Source organism: Dromiciops gliroides, chromosome X (assembly GCF_019393635.1).
Source record: "Dromiciops gliroides isolate mDroGli1 chromosome X, mDroGli1.pri, whole genome shotgun sequence".
NCBI classification, from domain to species: domain Eukaryota; kingdom Metazoa; phylum Chordata; class Mammalia; order Microbiotheria; family Microbiotheriidae; genus Dromiciops; species Dromiciops gliroides.
The window spans coordinates 83635028-83659248 of record NC_057867.1 but is presented as its reverse complement, the minus strand read 5'-3'; the positions used below and the strand labels follow the sequence as shown (position 1 = coordinate 83659248).

Genomic DNA, 24221 nt, shown 5'->3' with positions numbered 1-24221 from the left:
CCAGAAAACTACATGAGATACCTAGAACACAAAATGAAATGTGTTTATTGACTGTACCTGGGTTATGTTGTTATTTTGTATTATTTGGTCTTTTGTTTCATGGTATTTGTCTATTGGGGGAAGCTAGGTGGCGCCGTGTATAGAGTACGGACCCTAAAGTTTGGAGGGACCTGAGTTCAAATCTCACCTCAGACACTTACTAGCTGTGTGACCCTGGGTAAGTCACTTGGCCCCGGATGTTTGAGGCAATTGGGGTTATCTCTAATCATCTTGATGTATATCTTGCCACTGGACTCAGATGGCTCTGGAGGAGAGAGGTTGGTGACTTTGCACAGCCCTGCCTCACTTAAATCCAATTCAATTCAAGTCATGACATCACTCTGGTATCATGGTCCTCTTCAAGAAAGGATAAACAACATTTGTTTATTGAGTTTCTTGGTGACTTTGTTGTATACCTCCCTTTTGTTTATGCTTGTTCTGTCTTCTTAGAGCCACTGAACTTTCAGCTGTGTCCCCAACCCCTGTCAAAAATGGTTAACTCTTATTGGCCTTCAGGGGATCCGGTGCCCCCTTCCCTTGGCCAAGGGGAAATAATGTGACAATGGGTACCTTGAGCCACCCCAATTATCCAGGTAACCAAAACAACTGTCTTCACCAACAATCCTTTGCCCACCAACTGGACTAGCAGAGAATCAGTAAATATGAAGCCAATCATTCTGACTGCAGGATATGCCACTATGGATATGGACCTTATTTTCAGCTATTCCCTAACTTTGGAATAATCCTTTTTCTTTCTGAAGAGACCTTGAACTGGACTGCCTATCACCAGGAATGGCTTTTGATACACAAATCAGAAGGCATATCCCTCACCCTTGGAATTCCTCTCACACCCCCTCTTCCCTTTGGGATTGGGCCTAAGACCACCTTATCTCCAAATTCTTTATCTCTCTTTGTTTAAACTATATAAAAACCCTTGCAATCCATTGCATGGTGTCCTGTTCAGAAATGGGCAGAATAGCACCCATGGTCATGTTAGATTTTTTCCCCTGCTTAATAAAACCTTTATTTTAATTAAAAAAAGAAAGAAACTTGCCTGGTATTTTTATGACTTTCAATCTTAGGGAAGTTCCTTGCCCTCTCTGTGCCTTGGTTTCCTGATCTGTAAAATGTGTCAACCTGAAAATTAATGAAAACAATCAATATCACAAAATTAGGATCTTTCATTAGGGCAGAGGAGTTGTTACTTGTGCTACGAGTACCTGAAAGTGGGAGCTGGGGGTACAAAGACAGACAGTGAAGAGACTGCCTTTGGGAGGACTAAGTACCTCATAGTTTCGACAGACAAGCTCTTTTACATAATAGGCTGAGAGAGTGACAAGATGACCTTTGGGAGAGGAGAGTTTGAGGTTTACAAAATAATAAGAAGCTGGCCTTATAATATTGGTTCAGCTCCAGGCAAGACATTGGCCTGAGAATGAAACTAGACGGAGGTCAGTCAGCTCTCAGTTAAGTGTTTGTCATTTCCTCCTCGTGGTCAAGATGAATTCTGGAATTCTGCCAATGACCAAAAAGAAGAGCCAATAGTCTGATGTTTTTCTGGAACAAGAGTTATCTTGCAAAAGTTGACTTAATTTATAAAGGGGGTGGATTTTATACACATTTACCAATTTTGAAAAGGAATTTGCTGATGGGAATAGGTAATACAGAAAATAGCAGCTAGGGAAGATTCAGTAGCTGGTACAGGGACATAGGTTGAAAAGTTTATATTAATGTAAGGTGGGGAAAGGAACACAAGATTGTCAGCTCACATTTAGTGTCTTGGGAAAGTGGCCTACCCTTGCTGTTGTCTGCTTCTTTTTCCCAGTTAGATGGAGTTTGGTATTGCTGGTAGTGGGCTGGGTGGTCCATTGTGGGGGGCTTAGAGCCTTCTTCAGACATGATAAGTATATGCAGCTGTCAATTCCCTTCAGTTTTGCAGCAGAGGGGTTGGTCAGCAGGCCTTGGAAGGGCTCTTTCCACCAGGGCCCGGGCTCTGGGTTCCAACTTCAAGGTACACTGATTCAGGATTGAGTCCCTAGAAAATGAGAAACAACATAGTTATGGTGAGAGAGTTTTGAGTAGACCCCAGCAGTAGAACAGAAGGGAAACCTTGGTGGTTAGGGAGTCCTGGGGGGGGGGAGATTAAAATAAATGCAACAATTTTAACACAATCATGATCCTGAGTGTAGATAGGTTCCCATCCTCTTTGTTTTTGTTTGTTTGTTTGTTTGTTTTTTTAAGTGAGGCAATTGGGGTTAAGTGACTTGCCCAGGGTCAAGTGTCTGAGGCTGGATTTGAACTCAGGTATTCCTGACTCCAGGGCCAGTGCTCTATCCACTGCGCCACCTAGCTGCCCCCATCCTCTTTGTTAAGGATGAAAGTGGCTGGATTGAGTGCCCTATACCTGGTCATAGTTACATTAGGTTCAGATAGTAGAGAGGTCTCTAATCCTTCAAAGCAGCTACAGTAGCCAGCGAGCCCCAGAAAAAAAATACAAAACTCTATCTTAGTTGGAGGTGTGAGATTTAAAATTGGATATTAGAGCATTAAACTCTCCTTTAACCTTTCCCTTAGATATCTCCCAGAACAGTAAGAGAAAGAAGCCTCTGAGCTTTAGTTAGAGAGGGATTACTTAGCTTTTATTGTTTTTGAATTAATTAGCCAAACAGGTGATGCTGATTAGGGAAATAGGAAAGTGGAAATACAAATGAATAATCCTAGATCTAAGCTTAGTCTATATTCTTTTATAAAACTCACCGAATCCCAAAGCTACCTCTCAGGCTGAGTACCAGAGTCAAGCGTGTGCTGCCACCTAGGACCAAAGCCAATCACCCGAACACACCGTCAAACTTGAGCCACCGTGTGTGTGTTGATTGAGAGCGAGTTAGCTTCCGTTCTCTACTCAGCCTTTAAGCTGGCTCCCTGGAAGTGGCGTGCTTGGCCACGCTCTCCCGAACAGCAGCAGGCGCACAGCTGTTCCTCACGGTCTCCTCCCTGAAAGGGCGGTCCTTCAAAAACTGGCGGTTAAATTTTAGTTAAACTTTCATGTTTTTGCCACAGAGGATGGGGGAAGTTCATGCAGATCTATTTACTCTGGTTCTTTTGGGTAAAGAGGTGAAGGCAAAGGAGCCCATCTTTGACCTCGATTCTTACCTAGCTTTTAACTACTGAATGAGTGTTTCCCTAGACAACTTGAGACATGGGAAAGACCTTAGCTTCAAAAGACCAGAGTCTACCACTGTATGCTGGGCTATTACCAATCATCCTGACCTATGTCTTGTCACTGGACTCTGATGACTCTGGAGGAAAGAGCGCTGATGACTCTGCACAGCTCTACCTCACTTCCATTCAATTCACTTTTAAGTCAAGACATCCCCCTCCTGGTGTCATTGGTCCCCTTTCAGAACAAAGGATGAACAATGATCAAAATGATTGACAACTTCAGAAAAGTTTCAAGATAAAAAATAAACACACAAATCATCAGTATTGTGGTAAGGAGCCAAAGCAGAATTTGAGGAAATATATTAACCATGAATTTAAAATATTGGTTTATTATCTATGTTTTTTAGCAAAATGTAATTTCCATTATCTCTATTTATATTGTGAGCTTTTGGTTTTGCTTTCTCTGATAATCATTACAATAATTTTGCTTTCTTGGAGTTGCCCAATACATAGTGAATTTTGTTCCAGATCCTCACTTTTATGTTTGAAAAAAAGAAAAGGAGGCCTTCCAAATTCCTTCTATGACACAATATGGCCTTGATACCTACAACAAGTCAGTCAAAATAAAGCACACTATCCAATGATCCACCACAATTCCAAAGGACTCATGAGGAAAATGCTATCCACATCAAATAGAGAACTGATGGACTCAGAGTGCAAACTGAAGCATTTTTCTCCCTGTTCTTTTTTTTTAAATGAGGGAATCATGGCTAATGTGATGAATATGATGAGCATGACTTCACATGGATTTGGGTTAGTATATTTGTTGACTTCTCAATGAGTGGGGGATAGGGAGCAGGGAGGGAGAGAATTTGAAAATGAAAATTAAACTAAAGAAATAGGGGAAAAATTAAAGACCAATTTCCCTAATGAATATTCATGTAAAAATTTTCCATGTGAGCAAGGAAATTGTAGCAAAATATCACAACTATTATATTCCATGTTCAGGCTGTATTAATAATAAAAAATGCAGGGCTGATTCTATATGTAGAAAACTTTATCAATAATAAAAGCAACTAGAATCACATGATCATTTCGCTACATGCAGAAAAACATTTTGACAAAGTATAATACCCTTTCTTGTTAAAATCACTACAAAGTACAAAACTAAATGGAGCTTTCCTCAAAATGATATTGTAAGGGGCTAAAATTCTAGCTAGTCTGTCTAAAATATCTGGGGCAGCTAGGTGGCACAGTGGATAAAGCACCTGCCTTGGATTCAGGAGGACCTGAATTCCTATCCGACCTCAGACACTTGACATTTACTAGCTGCGTGTGACCCTGGGCAAGTCACTTAACCCTTATTGCCCTGCAAATAAATAAATAAACAAACAAACAGATAAATAGATAAATAAAATATCTAATGAGTGGTCGCCAAGAAATTAGAAGCTTTAGCACCAGTTTTTGGGCATTAAGCATTTATTAAAACATACCAGGTATTCACGTGGAGTTCAGAAAGTTAAGAAAAGGCCTATCTAGCCTAAAGTTCCAGCCTGGTTGGGTTCTTCCTCAAGCCCTCCGCCACAAGCCTGCTTCAATCACAAACTCCCCACAAACTGTGTGCACAAAGCTTTTTATAGGTCCAGAGCATAGGAGGTCGTTACACACTGCTTCAAGCTGATTGGCTAGCGTCATCCAAATCCATTGGTTCACTGGACTTGAAAGTGGTCTCCAGTTAAGTTCAAAGTCTTTAGCTTCTGAGAACAATACCTTCTTAAGGGCTAGCCAGGTGTGCTTACAATCTAGTTAACCTGAAGTAGGCTAATCAGCAGTCAATTACTCTCACTTAATTCAATCAGTTTAGATTAATCTCCAGGTGGGCCTTTGAATATTGGCTATATCCCATTATTTTATCACAATATGTAGTATCTATGTAAAACCAAGAGCAAGAAATATATATATAATTTTTTTTTTGGTGAGGCAATTGGGGTTAAGTGACTTGCCCAGGGTCACACAGCTAGTAAGTGTTAAGTATCTGGGGCCATATTTGAACTCAGGTCCTCCTGAATCCAGGGCTGGTGCTCTATCCACTGCACCACCTAGCTGCCCCAAGAAATATTTTAATGGAGATAAGCCAGAAGCCTTTCCAATAAGGCCAGGGGTGAAGCAAGGGAATCTATTATTCCCATTATTGTAATAGAAATGCCACCCATAGTAATATGACAAGAAAAGGAAATTGAATTAAGAAGCATAGGCAAAAAATTCCAGAGCTCTCAGGTAAAGGAGAAAATATTGCAAGCTGCCAAAAAGAAAGAATTCAAGTACTGTGGAGCCCCAGTCATGATAGCACAGGATCTAGCAGCTTCTACATTAAAGGATCGGAGGGCATGGAATATGATATTCCAAATGGCAAAGGAAATGGGATTACAACCAAGAATCACCTACCCAGCAAAACTAATCATAATCTTTCAGCAGAAAAAAATGAGACTTTAATGAAAAAGAGAACTTTCATATATTTGTGATGAAAAGACCTGAACTGAATGGCAAATTTGACTTTCAAATATAAGACCCTAGAGAACTATAAAAAATTGGAGTTAGGGGACATACCTGGAGTCATACAGTGGGTGACTGTCTTGTGTCTGAGGCCGGGTTTTGGCTGGGATACCCCTGGGTCCAGGGGTGGTGCTTTGTCCACTGTGTCACCTAGCTGCCCCATGATGACATCCTTAGGGTTAAATTGAGGAGTGAGGGGAATGCACTGGGGGAGGGGGAAGGGCAGAGATGAAATCCTACATGAAAGAAACAGGAAAAGGCTTATGGAGTGGGGGAAGAGATGGAAGAGAAGCAAGGCAGTAAATGAATTTTACACTCATCAGAAAAGGCTCAAGGACCTTAAACTCATCAGAGTTGGCTCAAGGAGGGACTAACACACACACACACACACACACACACACACACACACCCAACTGGGTGGAGTAATCTATTTAATCTGGGCAGTAAATGAGCCTAACACTCATCAGAATTGGCTCAAAGACCTCAATCTCATTAGAATTGGCTCAAGGAGGGAATAATGTACACACTCAATTGGGTGGAGTAATCTCTCTAACCCTGCAGGAAAATAGGAGGGGAAGGGGATAAAGAGAGAGGGGCAAAAGAAGGAAGGGCAGAGTGGGGGAGGGGACAGACAGAAGCAAATTCTTTTGAAGAGTGATAGGATGAAAGAAGATGTATAATAGAATAAATATCATGGGGAAGGGAATAGGATGGAAGGGAAACAGTTAACAATAGTAATCATGAAAAAAGAGAAAAGGGGGAAAATTGTAAAAAAATATTTATAGCAACTCTTTGTGGAGGCTAAGAATTGAGAATCAAGGGAATGTCCATCAATTGAGGAATGATGGAAAAAGCTGTGCTATATGATTGTGGTGGAATGGTCATGTGCTATAGGAAATGACAAACAGGATGATCCCAGAAAAAAACCTTGAAAGACTAATGAACATCATGTATAGTGAAGTGAGCAGAGCTGGGAGGGCATTGTGCATAGTGACAGCAGTATTGTTCAATGAGCAATTAATTGTGAATGACTTAACTACTCTCAGCAGTGCAATGATCCAAGACAATCCCAAGGAACTAATGAGGAAGCTTACTATACACCCCTCTAGAAAGAACTGATATAAAGAGCACTCGTGGATTGTACATATATAACCTGATTGCGATCTTGTGGAGGGGGGAGGAAAGGGAGGAAGGGAGGGAGAAAAATTTGGAACTCTAAATCTTATGAAAATGAATGTTGAAAATTACCCTTATATGGGGCAGCTAGGTGGCGCAGTGGATAGAGTACCGGCCCTGGATTCAGGAGGACCTGAGTTCAAATCTGGCCTCAGACACTTGATACTTACTAGCTGTGTGACCCTGGGCAAGTCACTTAACCCCAATTGCCTCACTTAAAAAAAAAAAAGTACCCTTACATGTAACTGGAAAATAAAATAAATGTTTGTTGCTTAAAAAAAAAGAAAGAAAAAAGAAGCATAGGCAAAGAAGAAACAAAACAATCACTTTTTATCCATGGTATGTATGTATGTGTATATGTGTGTGTGTGTGTGTGTGTGTGTGTGTGTGTGTGTATGCATGTATATATTTAAATTTATATTTTTCTCTTTGTTTAGTATTTTATTTTTCTCCAGTTACATGTAAAAACAATTTAAACATCCATTTTTAAAGTTTTGAGTTCCAAATTCTTTTTTCCTCCCTCCCCCTCCCTTTGAGAAAGCAAGCAATTTGATATAGATTATATATGTGTCATCATGTAAAACATTTCCATATTAGTCATGCTGTGAAAGAAAACAGGCAAAAACCCTCAAGAAAAACAAAGTAAAAAAATAAACTTCAATCTGTTTTCAGACACCATCAGTTCTTTTTCTCATCTATAGTATGTTGATTTACACCTAGACAATCCTAGGGAGTCGAGCACAAAATTAATCCAAATAATTAAAAATTTCAGAAAAGTTGCAGGGCATAAAATAAACCCATTAAAATCATCAGCATTTTGGTATATTGCAACAAAACCCAGCAGGAAAAGGTAGAAAGAGAAATCCCATTTAAAATGTCATCATCACCATCCTCATCATTGTTGGTAATGTAACAATTGGAATGACGCCACCTGCTGGAGACTTACTATAGGAAAGCTCCACCATGAGGAGAATGCCTCAGAGGGCAAGGCCATGTGGCTTTTCCTTGGCGTCAGGAAGTAACGTTTGCGCATGGGTACTGTCCACCAAGGCTACCAGCCAATCAACTTGAGGAGCCTCCCATTTTCTGGGAGGGGACAGGAAAGAGGAAGGAGGGCCTGCACGGAGAGCTCTCTCTCTTTTTGGTTCCTGACTTGATGGTGGTGGTGACAGCAGAGGACTTCACAGGAAATTTGAGGAAAGATAGGAATGCCAGGCTGTTGGAATTCTGTTCTCCATCTTTCTCTTTCTATCTTTCAATAAATCCTTAAATAGGTTTTATCAGTGATTTTAGTCAGTTTTCCCCAAAACTGGGGGAACAGATTAGAACCCAAATTTAGAATCTTAAATTACACAGTAATAATGTCAACATGGGTGATGATAATGATGATAAATTTTACTGGAACTCATGATGGAAAATGCCATCTACTTTCAGACTCCATTGGTTCTTTCTCTGGATGTAGATGGCATTTTCTGTCTATATCCAGAGAAAGAACCAATGGAGTCTAAAAGTAGATCAAACCATACTAATTTGAATTTTCTTTATTTTTTTCTTCACCTTTTTTTTGGTCTGTGTTTTCTTTCACAACATGATCATTATGGAAATATGTTTTGCATAATTATATGTATATATAAATTGCTTACTGTCTCAGGGAGGGGAGAAGGAAGGGAGAAAATTTGAAACTCAAAATTTTTAAAAATGGGTGTTAAAAATTGTTTTACATGTAATTGCAAAAAAAATGAAATATTATTTAACACCCCCCCACACACAAAAAATACCCAAAACAACATGATCATCTCAACAGATGAAGAAAAAGCCTTTGACAAAGTACAATATTCCTTTAGGCTAGAAACCCTAAAAATTAAGCACAGAGAGATTTTCTTTAATATCATATATATATATATATATATATATTTATATATATATATGTATATATACACACATTTACATATATATCAAATATCAAATAAGTATAATCAATATATAAAATCAAATATATATGTATACAATCAAAAGGAAGTATCATAAACACTAGAACCTTTTCTAATAAATATAGGAGTGCAGCAAGGATTCTCACTTTCCCCATTATTATGGAGCTGTGAAATGGCAAACCATTTGGGAAAAGGAATTTGCAATTGTGCTTATAGCCCAAGGAAGCCATTAAGAAAAAATTCCCCATATACTCTAAAATATGTATAGCAGCACTTTTTGTGAAAGCTAAGAATTGGAAATAAAGTAGATGCACATCAACTGGGGAATGACTAAGTAAAGCATGGTACATGAATGTAATGAAATGCTATTACTGCACTGTAAGGAATGATGGGTGTGACAAATACAGAGAAACATGGAAACATCTTTAGGAAGTGACGCAAAGTGAAGCAGAGACAAAAAATTAATATACATAACTACAACAATTTAAATAGAAAGAATTCCATACCCCAAAAATTAAAAATACAAGAAACCAAATGTTAACTATCAAGTGGGATTTTTAAAAAGATAGAAGACACCACCAACCTACCCTTTCCTGGAGTTGAAAGGTCAATAGGTATCACATATTACATTTTTTCCAACTTTCCAAATGCATGGCAGATTTAAAAAGTTTTCTTTATTAATGCCTTTTGTCTCTTTTACTTCTCTGTTCTTTTCCATTGGTGGTTCTCACCCCAATGGTACCCATTCCCCATATTGGAACTCAAGTTAAGTGTGTCTTATTCCACCGTTTATCTTTTTCACAAGTCAGGATTCTACACAGGAGGTAGGGATTGTTGGAAAGTGAGAATGCTAGAAAAAAATCTGAAGTATCAGTAGGGTCCATCTGTAAACACAAGTTTTAAAAAAGAATTTCAGCCAGTAGAAGGTGGAGGAGATCTGGTTTAACAAAACAGTGCATGTGGAAAATGGCTAATGGAATTTAATTGACTAAAGCTAAAAATAAATCAACATTGTGACCTGGTTATCAAAAATTTAATTCCTTATTAGGCTTTTTTCAAAGAAATATTAGTGCCTAGAAAAAGTTCAAAAGTACAGACAGCAGGACTAGGAACAGAGAAGACAGAGAAGTGTCCAAGAGGCTTATTTAGGATGGATCTCAGGAAAAACTCCAAAAAAATCAAGAACTGCCCAAAGTAGAATGAGCTGCCTGAGAATAGGCTGTATGTATGTGTGTGTATGTGTGTGTGTCGGGGGGGGGGGGTCTCCCTCAAGTTTTAAACAAAGGATGACCACAGGTCTAGTAGGTCATAGAAAGGATTCATCCTCACATTGGTTGAACTAGCTGGCTTCTGACATCCTTTCCCACTGTAATATTCAGGGTTTCAATGCTAGTTATCCCCTTTACCTTGTGGCAAGAATTAGTAAACTCACAGGTGCATTCACACTTCCAAAGCCATCACCTGTGAAGCTGCCATCCCCCTCCCAACCTTCCCTTTCCCATTCTCCTCCCCTCCTACTTTCTACCCTATTTTTCTTCCTCTTCTCCCTTCCATAACCCCTTCCTTCCACTAGCTTTATATTCATTAAGTCATGATAGCAGTGGGCCCTCCATGAAGAAGCTGAGGAATAAAAGGGAAAGGGGAGAGGGGGTGAAGAAGAAAAGGGAAGACTGGAAGTTTTGGACACTGAAAAGCACTCGGACTTTAAATGAGTTTGCATGTTATTGAATATAATTGAAGAAATAGTCAATTAAATAATAATATCGAAAATTTGTATGGTGCATATTTTGTGGCAGGCACCATCCTATGTGCATATCAATAAAAATGAAAAAACTGGTCATGCAACAACAGCAACAACAAAACAAAAAAAGAAGAAATGGAAAAGCCTAATTAAATACCAAATTGGAAATCCTGAAAATCAAAGGAGAGATGAATAAAATTGAAATAGAACCACTGAACTAATAAAAAAACCCCTAGGAGCTGGTTTTATGGGAAAAACAACAAAAAAGATAAACCATTGTTGAATTTGATTTAAACAAAAAAGAAAATCAAATTACCAGTACCAAAAATGAAAAGAAACCCACCATCAATGAAGAGGAAATTCAAGCAATTATCAGGAGAGATTTTGCTCAATTGTATGCCAAGAAATCTGCCAATCTGAGTGAAAGAGATGAATATTTGCAAAAATATTAATTGCCCAGATGAACAGAAGAGGAAATAGAATACTTAAATAACTCTATCTTAGAAAAAGCAACTGAACAAGCCATGAAGGAGATTTCCAGGAAAAAAATCCCCAGGACCAGATGGATTTACACTTGAATTCTATCAAGCATTTAAAGAATAATTAATTTCAATATGCTACAAACTAGTTGCAAAAAGTAGGTAAAGAAGGAGTCCTATCAAGTTCCTTTTATGACACAACTGTGGTGCTGAAACCTAAACCAGGAAAAGCAAAAACAGAAAAAAAAAAATAGAGACCAATATGATGCAAAAATGTTAAATAAAATATTGGCAAGGAGATTAGAACTATATATTACAAAGATCGTACACTATGACAAGGGGGGATTTATACCAGCAGTGCAAGGTTGATTCAATATTAAAAAACTATCGGGGCAGCTAGGTGGCACAATGGGTAGAGCACCGGCCCTGGAGTCAGGAGTACCTGAGTTCAAATCCAGCCTCAGATACTTAACACTTACTAGCTGTGTGACCCTGGGCAAGTCACTGTAACGATTGGAATGACGCCACCTGCTGGAGACTTACTGTAGAAGAGTTCTGCCCATGAAGCGAAGGTCTTTGAGGGCAAGACCAGGAGTCTTTTCTTTGGTGTCAGGAAGTGACGCGGGCTAGTGGGAGGAGGAAGGAAGAGACTGACTCTCGCTCTGGGGCTCTTTCCTTTGGACTCTGGTGGAGAGCGGAGCTAGAAATGTGCTCTCCCTTTAATAGATAGGAATCTAGGCCTTTCTCTCTCTCTTTACCAAATTCTTATTCTCCTTAATAAATGCTTAAAAGTCTAACTCTTGCTAAAGCTTATAATTTATTGGCGACCACTCATTAGATATTTTAGACAGTTTAGCTAGAATTTTAACCCTTAATATCACTGAACCCCAATTGCCTCACTAAAACCAAAAAAAACAAAAAAACTATCAACAAAATTGACTATATCAATAAAAACAACAATAAAAATCATGATTATCTCAATAAATTTAGAAAAAGCTTTGGACGAAATGCAGCATCTGCTTGTCATGGGGTGCAGAGCACCCCAGAAGTTCTCTGGGGCACATCAAGGAACCTTCTCCTTGAGAAACTAAACCAGAGGACAGATAACGCCTAGAGAGATAAACTGAACCAAATTGGACTGAGCTAGCTTGGGATTCCTACCCTTCATTCTGGTCTCCCTTACCCTGGGGAGATAAATTTGGGTGTGGCTGCAGCCTTTGTGTTCTGAAGAGGGATCCGTAGCCACCCCTCACCCAATTCCTCTAGTCCCTACCAGTGGGGGATGGTCCTCCACTGCTCACCCAATTCCCCCAGCTACCACCAGTGGGGGATGGTCCTCTCTCACTAAAGGAACTTTTCACGGGCAGATGGTCCACTCCCATCAGTCCTCTATAAAAGTACCTTCCAGTCTCCTGTTTGAGGAGATTTGGTACCTCTGAGCCATGTGCTTTATGCCAATCTCCCCATGAAAAAGTCCAAGGATTTCTTTCATGGTTTCCCTCCCCCCACCCTTCCCTTCCTTTGCTCCTAAATAAACTATCACCTTATTCTAACTACTTTTTGTGTGCAAGAGGGTGTAATTCTTTAAAGAGGAATTCCTAAGAACCCCAACCCCTAACCCTCAACCCGTACCCCATTTCCCCCCATTACATGCTCCAATGACAAACACTAGAGAACACAGGAATAAATGAAGCTTTCTTAAAAATGATAAGTGGTATCTATCTAAAACCACCAGCAAGCATTATCTGTAATGGGGATAAGCCAGAAGCATTTCCAGTAAGATCAGAGGTGAAGAAAGATGCCCATCATTACCTCTAGTATTCAATATTGTTCTAGAAATGCTAGTTACAGCAATACAACATGAAAAACACATTGACAGAATTCAAATAGGCAGTGGAGGGGGAAAAAGCTCATTCTTTGCAGGAGATATGCCTAGAGAATCAGCTAAAAAAGTAGTTGAGGGGGCAGCTAGATGGCACAGTGGATAGAGCACCGGCCCTGGAGTCAGGAGTATCTGAGTTCAAATCTGGCCTTAGACACTTAACACTTAATAGCTGTGTGACCCTGGGCAAGTCACTTAACCCCAACTGCCTCACTAAAAAAACCCAAAAAACAAACAAACAAAAAACCACAAAAAAAAAAACAAATAAAAAAGTCGTTGAATTAACAACTTCAGCAAAGTTATACGATATAAAATAAATCCACATAAATCATCAGTATTGCTATACACTACCAACAAAGTCCATCAGGAAGAGACTCAAAAAGAAATTCTGTTTCAAATAACCATAGACAACAGAAAATGCTTGGGAGGCTACCTGCTAAGAGAAATCTAGGAATTATATGAACACAACTACAAAATATTTTTCGCACGAATAAAGTCAGATGGGGCAGCTAGGTGGCGCAGTGGATAAAGCACTAACTCTGGATTCAGAAAACCTGAGTTCAAAGCCAGCCTCAGGCACTTGACACTAGCTGTGTGACCTTGGGCAAGTCACTTAATCCCCATTGCCCCACCAAAAAACAAAACAAAACAAAACGAATAAAGTCAGATCTAAACTGGAGCAATATTAATGGCTCATGAGTAAGCCAAGCCAATATAAGTACAATTCTACAGAAATTAACTGACCTATTCAATGCCAGATGAATCAAAATTTTTCTTAAAAAATTATACAGCTGGAAAAAAAAACCCCAAAAAAATCACTTGAAAGAAGTAAAGATCAAGAATATTGAGGGAATCGGGGCAGCTAGGTGGCGCAGTGGATGGAGCGCCGGCCCTGGAGTCAGGACTACCTGAGTTCAAATCCGGCCTCAGATACTTGACACTTACTAGCTGTGTGACCCTGGGCAAGTCACTTAACCCCAATTGCCTCACTAAAAAAAAAAAAAAAAAAGAATATTGAGGGAATCAATGGAAAAATGTGAAGGAAGGTGACTTGCTAGTACCAGATCTCTCATCAAAAAACTCTGATACTGGTGAAGAAACAGTAGGGAGGATCAGGTACACAATGCATAGTACTAAATGACCACAGTGATGTTGTCTTTGATAAACCAAAATAGCTAATATTTGGGGACAAGAAATCAGTATCTGACAAAAATTGCTGGTAAAACTGGAAAACAGTTTAGGACAAATTAGGTATGGATGAACATCTCACAGTATATAGCAAAATAAATCCGTACATGATTTTGACATAAATGGCAATAAATTAGGGAAGCATGGAATGTCAGATTTATAAAAAAAGGAAGATGTATTCTATATTCTGTCAGACATGACTTATGCTACAATCCAATTTGCTGAACTGTTTTTCCTTCATTCATAAAAGCTGTAATTTAATCTGTGACAGTAAAACACAAGAAGCAATATTAAAATTGGTTTAGTATATTACATATTTTAGCTTTGAAAGCCATAGAAATCAGTTATCCCAGGATTTTTTCCTATAAAAGACCCATTTTTCTAAAGCATTATGCACAATTTAAATTAGAATATAATGGCAGAATGATATTCCATAATTTTAAAAATATAAAATGAAATCAATGGCTCAAAAAAGTTATTTGCTGCAGTGAGTTTGTGAGAAAATTTCATATTCTATACCTGTATCATTATAAAGTATAATGGTTCAACTTTTTAGTTCTTGATGGGGAGGAATTATGATACAAAGATCAATATGAACTCCTTGAATTAGAGTTACAATACCTAACATTTGAAATGCATCCATGCTCTTTTGAATAATCATGTCAGAGTCAATTATATTTATTTTCACATCTGTTATAACTTATTGGGGCAGCTAGATGGCACAGTGGATAAAGCACCGGCCCTGGAGTCAGGAGAACCTGAGTTCAAATCCGACCTCAGACACTTAACACTAGCTGTGTGACCCTAGGCAAGTCACTTAACCCCAACTGCCTCACACACACACAAAAACAAACAAACAAAAAAATAACTTATCGCAAAGGAAAAATACTACTGCCTTATTTTTCCAAGAGATATACACAGAACAATTTTTTTCTCCAGGGAACTTGTGCAAGCCATTATAAGACTGAGATTCTTTACATAATATATAAAACAGGAGAAGCCTCTTCAGGTATGTTTTTAATTAATTCATGTATTTTTTGAAGTCTGGAATTCTGGCACTTTTCTGGCACAATTAGGCAGCTGCATAATCTGGCTCAGAGCTGCCCTGCGCTGGGGTCTAAAGCAGTAGGCAGGATTTCTTTTCAGGTTCCTTCTTTTCCAGTGATGTTTTTCTATTATTTGTCTGACCAGGTCATAAAAGGGCTTGTTAACGTTAATCTTTGACTTTGCAGGAGACACCACTGTCTAGCTAAATTTTGAACTACTCGCTCATCTTCCAGGTCACATTTATTCCCAACCAACATCATTGGAACATCTTCTGTATCTTTAACTTGTAAAATCTTCTTCTGAGTCCTTCAACGTGGACTGAGCTGTAACAGAATATACTAGTGCAAACCCCTGGCCATTCTTCATATGCAGATCTCTCATTGCTGTGAATTGCTGTGTCCCTGCTGTATTGAGGATTTCAAGCATACACTGGTGGCAATCACCTTCGACTTGCATATCGTAGGGTCATAGTTTTCAACCAAGATTCCTTGGGCAAACTGTACTGTCAAAGCAGACTTCCCCACGCCTCCTGAACCGAGGACCAGTAGCTAGTACTGGCACATGATGCGGTCTGTTCAAATGCTGATAATCCCCGGCCAGCCTGGCGCCGCCCCCTCCCCCCTCCTCCTGGCCAGGGGTTCCGCTCGGGCTCTGACTCTGCGATGCAACGGAGGGCCTGCTTTTCTTTTATTAGAAGAGTGACTTTTATTGGACCTGGGTAAGAGAACGTATGCAATAACTGGATTTTAAAGGAAGCTATTTCAGACCATACATGCCCCCCAATTCATGTGACTACATGAATACCATTGGACCCAGGGATATACTAATAGGCCCATATCCTATAAAAGAAAGAGGAAAGGTTCCCAATACACAAAAATATAATCACTTTTTTGTAGTGAAAAAAAGAACTAAAAACTAAAGGGGTTCTCATTAATTGGGATATGATTACAAGAATTATGATATATAAATGTAATAGAAAACCAATGGTCTGTAAATAAGGAAAGGAAAGATTTCAGAGAAACCGGAAAATTGTCACATGGATTGATTCAGAGTTAAGTGAGCAGAACTAGCTGAACAATTTATATAACAACAATGTAGCAAAAAAACCAAAAAACCAAAACCAACCCCAACTTTGAAAGACTTAAGAACTCTGAGCAATGGAATGACTAACCATGATTGATCTGGCAAGCTACCCAATTCCTGTGAGATGATGAATGAGACATATTTTTGGACATGGTCAATGAAGGAATTTTCTTGGATTGTCTGTGTATATTTTTCTTACAAGAGTTTTCTCTTTCTTTCCTTTTTTTCCCCAATTGAGCAGAGGAGGATGAAAGAGAAGAGGTTAGAGGATTAGGGTTTCCTATTTCCCCTCCTCCCTCCCCCTCTTCCACCTAAATGAGAAAAGAACTGAAAGAAGGCCATACAGAATCCTAAACAAGCAGGACAACTTTGAAAGTTACTTGTTGAATTGATGATATATTTAAAAATAAAGTAAGCACTCCGTTTAAAAAAAAAAAAAAAGGCTTCTTGACCATTGAAGTGAACACCACAGTCCTTTGGTGACATCTAGTGTATAAAAATAATATTTCAGCTCAGTGAATAGTTCAGACCAGACAAGGAGGAAGAGAAGCACAGACAAGGGGAGCAGCAATTTATGGCCACACTTTTTGTATGCTGGTTCTAGTTCGTCACCTACAATCGCAACTGAAAACATTCCAAACCCTGCTTTTATTGGATATAAGCCCGTGGGAGAGTTCAGTCCTGGTTAAGAGGGAGGAAAGAGCCAAATCAAGTCTTGAATTTATGGAGTTAGCAATAGATTCCTGCAGGGTAAATCTAGCCTTTGAAAGGAAAAAGAGCAATAACCAATGCCTTGAGTGCTTTGCTCTGTATTGCCTGGCTAATCTTTTATCAACTGTAATCACTAGGATTAGAAATGACTGCATGGAGGGCGGAGCCAAGATGGCGGAGAGGAAGCAGCAAGCTGCCTGAGCTCTCCTTCTGTTCCCTCAAAAAGAACATTAAATCAAGCCTCTGGATGGATTCTGAAACTACAGAACCTGCAAAGAGACAGAGAGACACAGTCTTCCAACCAGAGATAATTTAGAAGACTTCAGGAAAAGGTCAGTCTGACTCGAGCAAAAGGGAGGCCTAGCGCAGGACAGCAGCCCAGCGCCGAGAGGGGCGGGCAAGTCAGCAGGAGCTGCGGGCCACAGCCGAACAACTGAGGCCCCTGGAACCTGGCTCAAAAATCTAGTGGCCAAGAAGGACAGTGGAAAAACCTACCTGCACCAGCTGAGAGGGCAAGTTGCCAGCTGGAGGGTCACAAACAGGATAGGTGTGACTAGGCCCACTGATCCTAGTGCACTCAGACAGGAAGTGCAGGGCGGGGGACCTGCACACACCATAAAGGCCTCAGTGTGTAAAAAGCCGGTTGTGCAACACCTGTACCCCTGCACAAGAAGCCCAAAGCAGGGACCCTGGTGCCCCCAGAGCAGACCTCAACTTGAAAAATAAATAAATAGGCTGCAATAATGAGTAAGAAGCAAAAAAGAGCCCTCTCCATTGAGAGCTTCTGTATCAATAGGGAAGAAGCCAACACAAACTCAGATGAGGACAATAGCCTCAAATTGCCTACATCTGAAGCCTCAGGAGGGAAGGTGAATTGATCTCAAGAACAAAAAGCCTTCCTGGAAGAGCTCAAAAGGGATTTTAAAAATCAATTGAGAGAGGTAGAAGAAAAAATGGGGAGAGAAATGAAAGCAAAACAAGAAAACTATGAAAAAAGAATCAGAAGCTTGGAAAAGGAAGCATAAAGATTGACCGCGGAAAACAATTCCTTAAAAAATTCATCTGGCCAAATGGAAAAAAAAAAGATGCATAATCCTACTGAAGAAAACAATGCCTTAAAAATTAGAATTGGACAGTTGGAAGATAAAGAATCCATGAGACACCAGGAATCAGTCAAGCAGAATCAAAAGAATGAAAAAATAGAAGAAAATGTGAAATACCTCATTGGAAAGACAACTGATCTGGAAAACAGATGGAGGAGAGAATTTGAGAATCATTGGACTGCCTGAAAGCCATGACCAGAAAAAGAATCTAGACACCATAGTCCGGGAAATTATCAAGGAGAACTGCCCTGATATCATAGAATCAGAGGATAAAATCATCATTGAAAGAATCCACTGATCACCTCCTGAAACAGACCCCAAAAGGAAAACTCCAAGGAATATTGTAGCCAAATTCCAGAATTATCAGGTGAAGGAGAAAATACTCCAAGCAGCCAGAAAGAAGCAATTTAAATATCATGGAGCCACAGTCAGGATTGCTCAGGACCTGGCAGCTTCAACATTAAAGGACCGCAAGGCTTGGAATATGATATTCCGGGAGGCAAAGGAGCTTGGATTGCAGCCAAGAATCTATTACCCAGCAAAAATGTGCATTCTCTTTCAGGGGAAAAGATGGACATTCGATGACATTGGGGACTTTCAAGGTTTCCTGATGAAAAGACCAGAACTGAATAGAAAATTTGATCTTAACATACAAGACTCAAGAGAAGTTTAAAAAGGTAAACAGAGGGAAAAAAGTTACTCAATTAGGTTAAACTGTTTACATCCCTACATGGGAAGAAAATACTCATAACTCTTAAGAACTGTAAATGTATTTGGGCAGAGAGAAGGACTTTACACAGAGGGTATAAATATAAATTGTCTTTGATATGATGATACAAAGAAAATTAAGGGGTTAAAAAGGGAGTCTCTGGGGAGGAGAGGAAAGGGGAGGTGGAATGGGGTGAATTACATCATATGAAGAGGTGAAAAAAAAACTATTACAATACAGGGAAAGAAAGGAGGGGTGAACATTGTTTCAACCCTACTCTCATTAGATTTGATTCAAAGAGGGAATAACATATACATTCATTGGGATAAAGAAACTTAGCTCATTCTTTAGGGAAGTAAAAGGGGAAGGGAAAGGGAAAGGGGGGAACTGATAGAAGGGAGGACAAAAGCAAGGGAAAAAAAGGTAAAGAAAAGGGAGGGGGTGATAAAAAGGGAGGGCAGATTGGGGGAGGCAGGGGTAAGAAGCAAAACATCAGTGAGGAGGAATAGGGTGAAAGAAGGGGGGAAAAGTACAAAGGGGGTAAATAGAATAGAGGGGAATAGACAGTCAGTAATAATAACTGTGAATGTGAATGGGATGAACTCTGCTATAAAACGGAAGTGAATTGCAGAGTGCATTAAAAACCAGAATCCTACAATATGCTGTTTACAAGAAACACATTTGAAGCAGAGAGACACACACAGAGTACAGGTAAAAGGCTGGAGCAGAATATATTATGCTTCAGCTAAAGTAAAAAAAAGCAGGGGTAGTAATCCTTATCTCAGACAAAGCACAGGCAAAAATAGATCTCGTTAAAAGAGATAAGGAAGGAAACTACATCTTGCTAAAAGGTACTATAGATAATGAAGTAATATCAATATTAAATATGTATGCGCCAAGTGGTATAGCATCCAAGTTCTTAGAGGAGAAGTTAAATGAGTTACAAGAGGAGTTAGACAGTAATACTATACTAGTGGGGGATCTGAATCTCCCCCTCTCAGAATTAGATAAATCTAGCCACAAAATAAATAAGAAAGAAGTGAAAGGGGTGGCTAGGTGGCACAGTAGATAAAGCACCGGCCCTGGATTCAGGAGTACCTGAGTTCAAATCTGGCCTCAGACACTTGACACTTACTAGCTGTGTGACCCCGGGCAAGTCACTTAACCCCCATTGCCCTGCAAAAAAAAAAAAAAAAGAAGAAGAAGAAGAAGTGAAAGAGGTGAATAGATTACTAGAAAAGTTAGACATGATAGATGTCTGGAGAAAATTGAATGGGGATAGAAAGGAATATACCCTTTTCTCAACAGTACATGGCTCATTTTCTTTTTTTGTTTTGTTTTGTTTTGTTTTTGCAGGCAACGGGGGTTAAGTGACTTGCCCAGGGTCACAGAGCTAGTAAGTGTCAAGTGTCTGAGGCCGGATTTGAACTCAGGTACTCCTGAATTCAGGGCCGGTGCTTAACCATTGCGCCATCTAGCTGCCCCACCAAATGTTTAAAGAACAATTAATTCCAATATTATACAAATTATTTGGAAAAACAGCTGAAGAAGGAGTTCTACCAAATTTGTTTTATGATACAAATATCGTGGTGATACCAAAACCGGGCAAAGCAAAAACAGAGAAAGAAAATTATAGACCAATTTCCCTAATGAATATTGATGCTAAAATCTTAAATAAGATATAAGCAAGGAGATTACAGCAAGTGATCACCAGGAGAATACACTATGACCAGGTGGGATTTACACCAGGAATACAGGGCTGGTTCAACATTAGGAAAACTATGAACATAATCAACCACATCAATAAGAAAACTACCCAAAATCATATGATTATCTCAATAGATGCAGAGAAAGCTTTTGACAAAGTACAGCACCCATTCCTAATAAAAACACTAGAGAGCTTAGGAATAGGTGGAGTTTTCCTTAAAATAATAAACAGTATCTACCTAAAACCATCAGCAAGCATTATATGTAATGGAGATAAATTAGAGGCCTTCCCAATAAGATCAGGGGTGAAACAGGGATGTCCATTATCACCTCTATTATTTAATATTGTACTAGAAATGTTAGCTTTAGCAATCAGAGAAGAGAAAGTAATTAAAGGAATTAGAATAGGCAAGGAGGAAACAAAACTATCACTCTTTGCAGATGATATGATGGTATACTTAGAGAATCCTAGAGAATCAACTCAAAAATTACTTGAAACAATTAACAACTTTAGCAAAGTAGCAGGTTATAAAATAAATCCACATAAATCATCAGCATTTCTATACATGACCAACAAAGTCCAGCAGCAAGAGATAGAAAGAGAAATTCCATTTAAAGTAACGGTAGATAATATAAAATACTTGGGAGTCTATTTGCCAAGACAAACCCAGGAACTCTATGAATACAATTACCAAACACTCTTCACACAAGTCAAATCAGATCTAAATAATTGGAAAGATATAAATTGCTCATGGATAGGCAGAGCTAATATAGTAAAAATGACAATTCTACCCAAATTAATTTACTTATTCAGTGCCATACCAATCAGACTACCTAAAAATTATTTTATAGAGCTAGAAAAAACAATAACAAAATCCATTTGGAAAAACAAAAAATCAAGAATATCCAGGGAAATAATGAAAAAAATTCACAGGAAGGTGGGTTAGCGGTACCAAATCTGAAGCTTTAGTATAAAGCGGCAGTCATCAAAACTATCTGGTACTGGCTAAGAAATAGAGTGGAGGATCAAGGTAATAGGCTAGGCACACGAGACACAGTAGTAAATGACATTAGTAATTTACTGTTTGATAAACCCAAAGACTCTAGCTTCTGGGATAGGAATTCAGTATTCGACAAAAACTGCTGGGAAAACTGGAAGATAGTAGGGCAGAAATTAGGCATAGACCAACATCTTACACCTTATACTAAAATAAGGTCAAAATGGATACATGATTTAGACATAAGAGGTGATACCATAGGTAAATTAGGAGAGAAAGGATTAGTCTACCTTTCAGATCTTTGGAAAGGAAAACAGTTTATGACCAAACAAGAGATAGAGAATATTATAAAATGCAAAATGGATTATTTTGATTACATTAAATTAAAAAGTTTTTGTACAAACAGAAGCAGTGCTTCCAAAATTAGAAGGGAGGTAGAAAGCTGGGAAACAATTTTTATGGCCAGTATTTCTGATAAAGGCCTCATTTCTAAAATATATAGGGAACTAAATGAAATTTATAAGAATCCAAGTTATTCCCCAATTGAGAAATGGTCAGAGGATATGAACAGGCAGTTTTCTGATGAAGAAATCAAAGCTATCTATTCCCATATGAAAAAATGCTCTAAATCACTAATGATTAGAGAGATGCAAATTAAAACAACTCTGAGGTACCACCTGACACCTATCAGATTGGCTAAAATGACAAAAAAGGAAAATAATAAATGTTGGAGAAGCTGAGGAAAAATTGGAACACTAATGCATTGTTGGTGGAGCTGTGAACTGATCCAACCATTCTGGAGAGCAATTTGGAATTATGCCCAAAGGGCTATGAAGCTGTGCATACCCTTTGACCCAGCAACACCACTTTTGGATCTTTTTCCCAAAGAGATCATGGAAAGGGTAGAAGGACCCACATGTACAAAGATATTTATAGCTGCTCTTTATGTGGTGGCAAGGAATTGGAAACTGAGGGGTTGCCCATCAATTGGGGAATGGCTGGACAAGTTGTGGTATATGAATGTAATGGAATACTATTACGCTGTAAGAAACGATGAAAAGGAGGATTTCAGAGAAACCTAGAGGGTCTTGCGTGGACTGATGATGAGTGAGATGAGCAGAACCAGAAGAACATTGTACACAGTATCATCAACATTGTGTGTTGACCTACTGTGATAGATTATATTCTTCTCACCCATGCAACGGTACAGAAGAGTTCCAGGGAACTCATGATGGAGGAGGATCTCCAAATCCAGGGGGAAAAAAAGAACTGTGGAGTATAGATGCTGAATGAACCATACTATTTCTTTTGTCTTTGGTGCTATTGTTTTTCTATTTTGAGGTTTTTCCTCATTGCTCTGATTTTTCTCTTATAACGTGACTAATGCAGAAATATGTTTAATGTTATATATATATATATATATATATATATATATATATATATATATATATATATATATATATAGCCTATATCAGATTACCTGCTGTCTAGGGGAGGGGGGGAGGGAGGGAGAAAAATCTGAAATTGGAAAGCTTGTATAAACAAAAGTTGAGAAGTATCTTTACATGTAACGGGAAATAATAAATAAATAAAATACTTTATTTAAAAAAAAAGAAATGACTGAATGAAAAAAGAAAACAGAAATGACTGTGTAATTAATATTAACAGCATAGTCTCTGGTTAAAAAAACAAAACCAAACCTGTGCATAACCAAATTATTATATAGTCCCAGGAAAATTCCTGTGTTAGCTTAAGAAGTAACTATATGAATTGTAAGAAGTACAAGTGTAATCGCTATAAGAAGGATAATGATGCAACCCTCATCATTATACTAGTGTGTGACTGTTAATCATCTTGACTACATTAATTATCTCTATATTAAGATATCGTTGTTTACCCTGATTGTTAGCAAAAGGCACTCCCGTTTCACAATGACCCACTGGAAGATCAAATTTACACAATCTCGGTTTTTTCTACTACATAGGGGCCAAGAAAACTATAAAAACCTGTGAATTCTTTATCTCGGGGTCTCAGACCATACTGGGCAGACTGTAGACCCCACCTTTGTTTCTCTTAATAAAGGTTGGTTTCTTTGCCCAGAGAGGCTTCCCAGTTTCTTTTTTACAGCTTGTCACCCCTACGGGGCAAAGCAAACCAAGGATTTGACTCAGGGCTCCTAAGACCCTCTGGTGAACACTGTGGGGCCTACAGACCTGGTTCCTTCTCTAGGGGACCCTAGACCTAGATTCTTCCCCCTCGTTAGTCCCTTCCTCTCTGGGTTCTGGCAAGCTTCTTCTCTGTTTCTCTTGCTAAATTTGTCATCTTAATATCTCCCTGGTTTCCACTTAAAGAGAAAGGTAAAAGTGTGTGAAGAACGATTTTCAGCACTAGAATCCAGGAAACTGTAACTTCTCTTTTTTCAGAAATTAAGACTAGGACAAATCCGTTGTTCCCTAAAGGGTCCACTTGTGCAAGTATCTGTTTGTACTCCTCACTCTTTCTTTTAGCTTGATCAACCAAAAAGAAACAGGTTGTACAAAAAAGTCTCCATAGAAGACAAATCTCTCTTCTCTCTCTCTGTTTCCAAGGCGGGTCACATTGGAGGTTGTAGAGATAAAAGCCATTAGAAATTATTTGAGACTGAAATTGTGATTGGACTATAATGTGTTTATGCCTTGCCTTTTGGCTTTCTAACAAGGAAAGAAAAATCTT

The 24221-nt window shown here is 38.8% G+C and overlaps 1 pseudogene; it reads right to left on the bottom strand.

Annotated features, from left to right (window-relative positions):
• Positions 1-15268: 15268 nt before the first annotated feature.
• Positions 15269-15761, bottom strand: LOC122733812 (annotated as a pseudogene).
• Between the last annotated feature and the right edge of the window lie 8460 nt (positions 15762-24221).